Raw genomic sequence first — 8,397 nt, 5'->3', positions numbered from 1 at the left:
AACCTTGAAAGACTCCCTTATTCCACCAAATGCAACAATACCAATAATGATCTTTATGTATGTTGTCCAAGGACCAGGTGAACAAATATTGAACAAGCTTATTTCTAGATTGCTTGTTGGGTGATGTGAATTTAATCTCTTTGAGGGCAGAGATAGTTTTGCTCGTTCTTTGAATTCCTAGTTCCTAAAAATATAGTAAATGTTTCCTGAGTACTTATTGATTAATGTGTTGATTGATAGGAGATTCCTTGAATGAGATTACAATGGAAAATTAAAATTCAATAATTGTATAACAAAAATAAATATGCATCAAAAATAAAGAGCAATTATAGTTATTTAATTTCCACCAAAGATGCTCTTTCCAATGCTATTTCTTGGAAACTGCCATTGTACAAAGGTCATCCAAAATGAATTAAAAATGGCTATCTGTGAATCTATGAAAATTCTTTTAATAATCATATAAACTTTAATATTTAGAAAACATTTTATATACATTACTACATTTGAGCCTTAAGACATCCATTGTGATAAGGATGTAAAGAATGATTATTTTCATTTTATGCATGTGAAAAGTGAGACTCAAAAAGATTTAGTAACACTATGCTTACATAGTGTGAAAGGTAAAACATGGGTGCAGATATTGCTGAATATGATTTCACAGACTTAACTAGAAAAATTATATCACACTAATATTTTGAGAGATCCATGATTTTCCTGAAGTTATTCCTTTAAAATATACAAATTCCAACCCTTCCATTCTGAATGAACCGTACTCATTTTGGTTTATAAATTCTACATTTATACCAACTGGCTGCTTTGCATACTGAAATATTTCCTTTTATTTCTCATCCAGAAGCGAAACAATTTTCTACAGGAATCTTTTACTTATCAATCTGTAATCAGTCAGTCCATGGGTATTTGCTGAAAAGACTCCAGAATATTGATTTTTTTTTCCTCTCCCACATTTACCATACTTTAATATATGTGATAGTTGAAGTCATATATCCCTAAGCATCCTTTACTGGTCCAATGACAAATGGAATATCAGAAAAAAGGGCCTTGCAAAGAATTGTGTGTTTGTGTATGTGTAAATAATGTTTATTAGGGTTAATATATCTGGGTTGTTTTGTATATTAATCTATATGTGATCTTTCCTACTAGATCATAACATTCTAGAAAACAAGACCTAGTTTTTGAATTATTTTTATGTCCTCAGTCTTGCTTAGAGCTGAGGGAAAAAATAAAGACTCAGAAATCATGGATTCAAATCCCACCCACTGACACATACCACATAAATGGAATGTGGAAGTCACTTATAAGATGTCCTTGGCATCTTTGATGTCTGACCAAACTCTTAGTGCTCTATAGCATCTGTTTTAACCTACCTTTATGGCCATGGAACCTCATTAGTCTTATTTGTCTGTTCCATTGGCGGAAGTCTTCATATACTTGTAGTAGAAATTCCCCTTGCTTACCAAAAGGTTTGAGACCTGGCAGTTATCCTCAACCTGCATTAGCTTATCTGCAAGCATGATTTTATAAGAGTATAGCCACTTCCCATCTACAGATTCTTGGAGACACAGATGGAAGTCAAGTGATAAGTGAAAATCTAATGTGGAATGAACAATCCTGAAAAAGCCCTCACAGCAGAGAAATAAATTGTCAATTTACATGAATTAGTTTACCATTGTGAATCTTAGTTTCCTCATATGTAAAATGGACATAATAATCTTTTCCTTAGGGGTGTCTTAAGATGTATATGAAGTTCATAAAGAGTCAATGTATGTGAAAGTATTTTACAAAGTTTTCCTATTGTGTACATGAAAGCAAATCTTATTAACTGTCTGTGACAGTTCAAATTTGGGAGTTTATAAGTTGAATTTTCATTCATTAGTTTTCTTATTTATTGATAGGAAAACATAAAAGGAATTGAAGACAGCATACCACTTCAGAAAGAAGCATTCACAGTTTCTGAAGGACCTTTCTCTTTTACAATTCACCTGTGCTCTAGCCAGGAGCTGAATCTGCCCAGAGTAATTGTACGGACCAGTGGTCTATGGCCAAGGACAGAAGAAATGAGACTCTTAATTATTATAGAGTGGAAACCAATGGGAGAACAGTTGGTGTGTCTGCCCAGTTATAAATCTTTTATTTTTTAAAAATAGAATGAAACTTCTTCTTATTGTAATTCCATATTGGAAAATGACAGGATGTAGGGGAAAAGAACATGATTTTCTAATGTGTGGATCTTATTTAGATGAGAAAAGATGTTTTAACACATTCATGTCAATTTAGACAATATTAGCATAGAAAATTAGAATAATCTAATTTTAGATTATTCAATGTAGAATGCTATGGTGTTAGAAATATTTGAAAATGGTAGTTTAATCTGAGGTCTATGTAATATATTAAGCATATATATGCATATTATATATACTTTTGTAATATAATTGAGTTCTTGTTATAAATAACATTTTATTAGATTTATTTAAATTAATTTTATGAAAATGATACATAGATTTCAGCAGAGATTTAAGGGGTTTTGACACAAAATGATCACAGAATACTATATTAGAGGAAAAAGGGTCTTTAGAATAAGGAAATGTTGAATATGCACTATCAAAAAGCTAGAATCTTTCCTGTACAGTATGGAATATTAAAATTAAAAGCTCTTTATCAATCACTGAAAGTAACTCTGATTTAACTTATAGCATAAGAATTTTAGACATATATTGTAAATATTCTGCCAAGCTTTGCCCTTCTGGATCTGCAGGTGGTAATGAGCCAGGAAGAAATTTGCTGACCCAGAGTCTGTGCAGCTGCCCACTATTGTCCTCTTAACCCATTCATTCTAAAGGTTTCCAAGTCTTCCACTGTGCTCCTAACAGGTGATCTGTCAGTTTACATGACCCTTTAAGTTCAATTAGTATTTATTATGCACCTATTCTATGCACGATATTGGATTAGACAACAAGAATATAAAGACAAATAGGCTATATTCTGGTACTTTAAATAGCGTGTATATTCTCATTTCTCCTACTTTATGGACTTTGAAGAAATATGATCAGGGTTAACATTATACAAAAATGTAGCTTATGGATCCCCCCCATAGAAAGATTTCATGCATGTTCCCCTCTTACCAAAACAAACAAAAAAATTTCGATGCTTTATCATACTTGAAATTAAATCCTCCCTTAAAATAACTCCACCAAATGTTTATTGTGGGATTAAGAAAAGCTAGAGTCTTTAAAGTCCTTGGATTGCTAGCACTGTCAAATCCTAGTAATCTGGAAAGGCTATCAGACCAATAATGATCTTTATGTATGTTGTCCAAGGACCAGGTGAACAAATATTGAACAAGCTTATTTCTAGATTGCTTGTTGGGTGATGTGAATTTAATCTCTTTGAGGGCAGAGATAGTTTTGCTCGTTCTTTGAATTCCTAGTTCCTAAAAATATAGTAAATGTTTCCTGAGTACTTATTGATTAATGTGTTGATTGATAGGAGATTCCTTGCAATGAGATTACAATGGAAAATTAAAATTCAATAATTGTATAACAAAAATAAATATGCATCAAAAATAAAGAGCAATTATAGTTATTTAATTTCCACCAAAGATGCTCTTTCCAATGCTATTTCTTGGAAACTGCCATTGTACAAAGGTCATCCAAAATGAATTAAAAATGGCTATCTGTGAATCTATGAAAATTCTTTTAATAATCATATAAACTTTAATATTTAGAAAACATTTTATGTACATTACTACATTTGAGCCTTAAGACATCCATTGTGATAAGGATGTAAAGAATGATTATTTTCATTTTATGCATGTGAAAAGTGAGACTCAGAAAAATTTAGTAACACTATGCTTACATAGTGTGAAAGGTAAAACATGGGTGCAGATATTGCTGAATATGATTTCACAGACTTAACTAGAAAAATTATATCACACTAATATTTTGAGAGATCCATGATTTTCCTGAAGTTATTCCTTTAAAATATACAAATTCCAACCCTTCCATTCTGAATGAACCGTACTCATTTTGGTTTATAAATTCTACATTTATAAAGCCTGGAAGGATTTGTATGAAATGATATTGAGCAAGATGAGCAGAATCAGAAGAACACTGTACAACCTAACAGCAACATGGGAGTGATGATCAACATTAATGGACTTGCTCATACCAACAGGGCAACAATCAGGCACAACTTGGGAGTATCTGTGATGGAGAATGCTGTATCCTGAGAAAGAATTGTGGAGTTTGATCAAAGATCAAAGACTATTACCTTTAATTTTTTTAAAAAAAATGTTACCTTATTATTTTATTCTGCTATATCTCATACTTTATGTTTCTTCCTTAAGGATATGATCTCTCTTATCACATTCAACTTAGATCAGTGCATATCATGGAAACAATGTAAAGACTAACAGACTGCCTTCTGTTGGGGGGGGGAGCAAGATGGGGGGGAAGTCATAAAATTCAAAATAAATAAAATCTTTCAAAATAAATAAGTAAATAAATTCTTCAAAAAAAGGTAAATAAGATGATTATTTTTCTTTCATATTTTCTTTCTTTTTCTTTTTTTTAATTTTCTTCCTTCTTTCCTTCCCTCCTTTCATTTTTTCATGTATTAACTGAAATATGGTATGGGGTAGGGTTTCAAGACATGATTCTAAGGTTAAAAATCAAACAACATGAAAATTTTTTTTAAAATTATTTGAAATATTCATCATTAGAGCAACTGATGTGGCACCATGGATGAACTACCTGACCTAGAGACAAAAAACTATGAGTTCAAAACTAACTCCAAGACTTCCCAGTTGTGAGGCATTAGTCAACTCATTTAATCTTTGTCTGCTTTAACTATATCATTTGTAAAATAGAGATCATAATAGCATCTACTTTCTAGAGTTCTAACAAATATGATAAGGACTATAAATTCCTTAGCAAAAATAAGCACTATATAAATGCTAGCTATTATTATTCTATCAATCATCATTGTGGAAAAAAGGGAACCAAGCAAATGCTTATTTTTATTTTTGTCTTAGCGGTGTGGAATTTACAATTATCAAACTATTGCAGGGTATCTCTTGTTAGTGTTGATTTTCCTGATGTAGTCACTAAATGTCAACAGCTTGGGTTCATAGAGACTGACAAGAGAGAAATGCCTTGAGGCTCCTGAATGCTAGTAAGTCAACAAAACCCCCAAAGGCTGAGTCTAAGCTCTACCTACTGCAAGCACCACCAATAGAGAGCCTGCTATCTCAGAAAAGAGACAGACAGTATCCAAACTCAGAAACAAGGTAATTGAATAGGTCACACCACTAAAACCAAGTTCTCTTCTGCAAAAGTTAGAAACATTTAACCTATTATAATTCCTGTAATTCCTCTGATTCTTGTAATCTGATTGACAAGTTTCTTCCATCTTATGAAAGGATGCTATTGAGAAGTGAAATCTATTTAATTCCATATACAAGATGGTTAAAAAGAAAGGACTGAATATCCTCTGATGAATCCTGTTATTAATTTGAATGAAATTGCCTCCTAAAGAGACTTTTTTGTGTGAATTGATGCAGAAAGTCAAAGCTGAAGCTATGAGAATGTACTTTTGCTTGTGTCTTATTCCCATGTACTTGGAAGAGCAGAGGCTATTAGATAAAGTGATCTTCTAGTCTGAGCTAATTATTGCATTTCTAAAATGAATCAGAGAAATAACCCAAGTTGATAAGATTATTAGAAATAAAGGTCTAAAATTTTTTGTGAATTCATATTACATGGAAAAGGCTTCTATCCAAGAGTGTCATGATAAGATTCACCTACTATTGACTTTTTTAATGAATTTTTTTGGATTTTTTTTGCAAGGCAATGGAGCTGAGTGATTTGCCCAAGGTCACACAGCTATATAATTATTGTGTCTGAGGTCAAACGTGAACATAGTCCCTCCTGACCCCAGGGTCTGTGCTCTATCCACTGTGCAACCTATATGACCCTACTATTGATTTTTAAGAGAAGATTTCTAGTAAGAAGAAAACTACCCTCTCACTGGATGCTGTTCAATAATGGGGAGAAATTTAAAAGGGAGTTTTACTTGGGTCTGTCCTCAACAATAGTTCTCAAGGGGAAAAGCAACCTTAAAATGCTATTTCTATTTTTTCTAATTTATTTCTATAGCATTTTGGGTAAATAAAATTATTATCATACATGTTCACATTTTGCTGTTTCAATGTGTCTAATTTAGTGAACCCATTTCAAATTTTCTTGGAAAGACACTGAACTTTTCTTTTTCTACTGAATTTACAGATGAGGAAACTGAGGGAAACTGGGTTAAATGACTTCCATGAATGTAGCTATAACACTTATTATATGCATGTTTTAGTTATATGTGTACATTCAAATATGAAAACTGTCAAGCAAGTCTTTTTTAATCTCAGTCACATCTCAAGCACAAAATTTACAGTATATGGGGATCACTTCAGCAGTATATTATACTAAAATTGGAGTGATACAAGAAGATTAGCATGGCCCCTGTATGAGGATGACATGCAAATTTGTGAAGCACTCCATATTTTTAACTACTAAAAAATGTCAAGTATCTTAGTGGAAAAACAACTGATCTGGACAATAGTTCCAGGAGAGATAATTTTAAAATTATTAGACTACCTGAAAACTGTGACCAAAAAAATAGTTTAGGCATCATTTTTCAAACAATTTATTAAGGAAAAATGCCCTGATATTCTAGAAGCAGAGGGTACAATAGTCATTGAAAGAATCTACTGATAATTTCCTCAAAGAGATCCCAAAAGGTAAACTTCCAGGAATATAATAGTCAAATTTCAGAGCTTTTAAATCAAGGAGAAAATATTGCAAGCATTCAGAAAGAAGCAGTTGAAATATCATGGAGTCTTAGGATTAAGCAGGATTTAGCAGCTTCTATTTTATGGGACTATAGGACTTGGAATATTATACTCCGGAAGGCAAAGGAGTTTAGGATTACAACCAAGAATCAAATACCTAGCAAAACTGAATGTATTCTTTCAGGGGAAAAGATGAACATTCATTCAAATTTTGCTAATAAAACAACCAGAGCTGAACAGAACATGATATCTTCAAATACAAGGCTCAAGTGAAGCATAAAAACGTTTACAGGAGAGGCAAATCATAAGGGACTTAGTGAAGGTGAACTGCTCACATTCTTGCCTGGGGTGATGATACTGATAACTCATGAAATTTCTCATTTATTAGGACAGTTAGAAGGAACCTACAGACAAGGCACAGGTGGGAGTTGAAAATGAAGGAATACTATTTTAAAATAAATGGAATTAAGAAGTGAGAGAGGAATGTATTGGGAGAAAGGGAAAGTTTGAGTGGAGTACTTATTTTATGTAAAAGAGGCAAGACAAAGCTTTTGAAGTGGAATGGAAGAGGGGAGACTTGAGAGAAAGTGAGTGTATCTTACTCTTATGGAAATTATCCTGGAGAGAGAATAACATATCTTCAGGCAGTTGAGTATGAAAGACTGTTTTTCCCTAGTGCAAAGTAGAAGAGGAAAAGGATGGGAGAAAGGGATTGGGGGTTAGCTAAAAGGAATAACTGGAGGGAAGATTGTGGGGGGGGTAGTCAGAAGCAAAACACTTTTGAGGAGGGACAGGGTAAAAGAAGGGATAGAATAGAATAAATGGGAGTGGGGAAATAGTTTGAAGGGAAATACAGTTAGCAATAGCAACCCTGGAATAAAAAATATTAAAACAATATTCTCTGATAAAGACCTCAATTTCCAAACATAGTGAACTGAATCAAATTAAAAAAGAACCATTTCCCAATTGATAAAAGATTAAAAGATATAAAGAGTTTTCAGATGAGGTTATCAATGTAATCTATTTAAATCACTTTAAAAATTTCCTAACTCACTATAAACAGGAAAAAATGCTGACTGGAACAATTCTGAGGTATAACTATTGGACAGACTAACAGGCCAGAAGGAGAAAATGACAAATTGGAGGGGATATAGGAAAAGTGAGGCATTAATATGCCATTGGAGGAGTTGTGAAAGGATTCAACAATCTGTAGAGCAATTTAAAACCATGCCTACCCTTTGATGCAGCAATACCACAAGTTCTATAATTCAGCATAGATGAGAAAAAGAAGAAAAAGGACCTATATGTATAGGGATTTGTATGAGCAACACTTTTTGGATGGCAATGACCTAGAAATTGAGGTGCTGCCCATCAGTTGGGGAATGACTGAATTAATTTTGGTATGTGGTTAAGATGAAATATTATTCTGTTTTGGGAAATTATGAAAAGGAGTCTCAGTTAAAAAGATAAAATAACAAAAGCAAAACAAAACAAACAAAAAATTCCCAATTACTTGCATGAACAGATAAATTGGAAAATAT

At 32.7% G+C, this 8,397-nt stretch overlaps 1 non-coding gene across 1 annotated transcript; it reads left to right on the top strand.

Annotated features, from left to right (window-relative positions):
• The first annotated feature begins 6,469 nt into the window (after positions 1-6,469).
• Positions 6,470-6,572, top strand: LOC141510510 (U6 spliceosomal RNA). The gene has a single exon (XR_012474988.1). It is a non-coding gene; the product is annotated as a U6 spliceosomal RNA (small nuclear RNA).
• The last annotated feature ends 1,825 nt before the right edge of the window (positions 6,573-8,397 follow it).

The sequence above is a fragment of the Macrotis lagotis genome, chromosome 1 (genome assembly GCF_037893015.1).
Source record: "Macrotis lagotis isolate mMagLag1 chromosome 1, bilby.v1.9.chrom.fasta, whole genome shotgun sequence".
Taxonomy (NCBI): Eukaryota; Metazoa; Chordata; class Mammalia; order Peramelemorphia; family Peramelidae; genus Macrotis; species Macrotis lagotis.
This window is presented reverse-complemented; position numbering and strand designations above follow the sequence as displayed.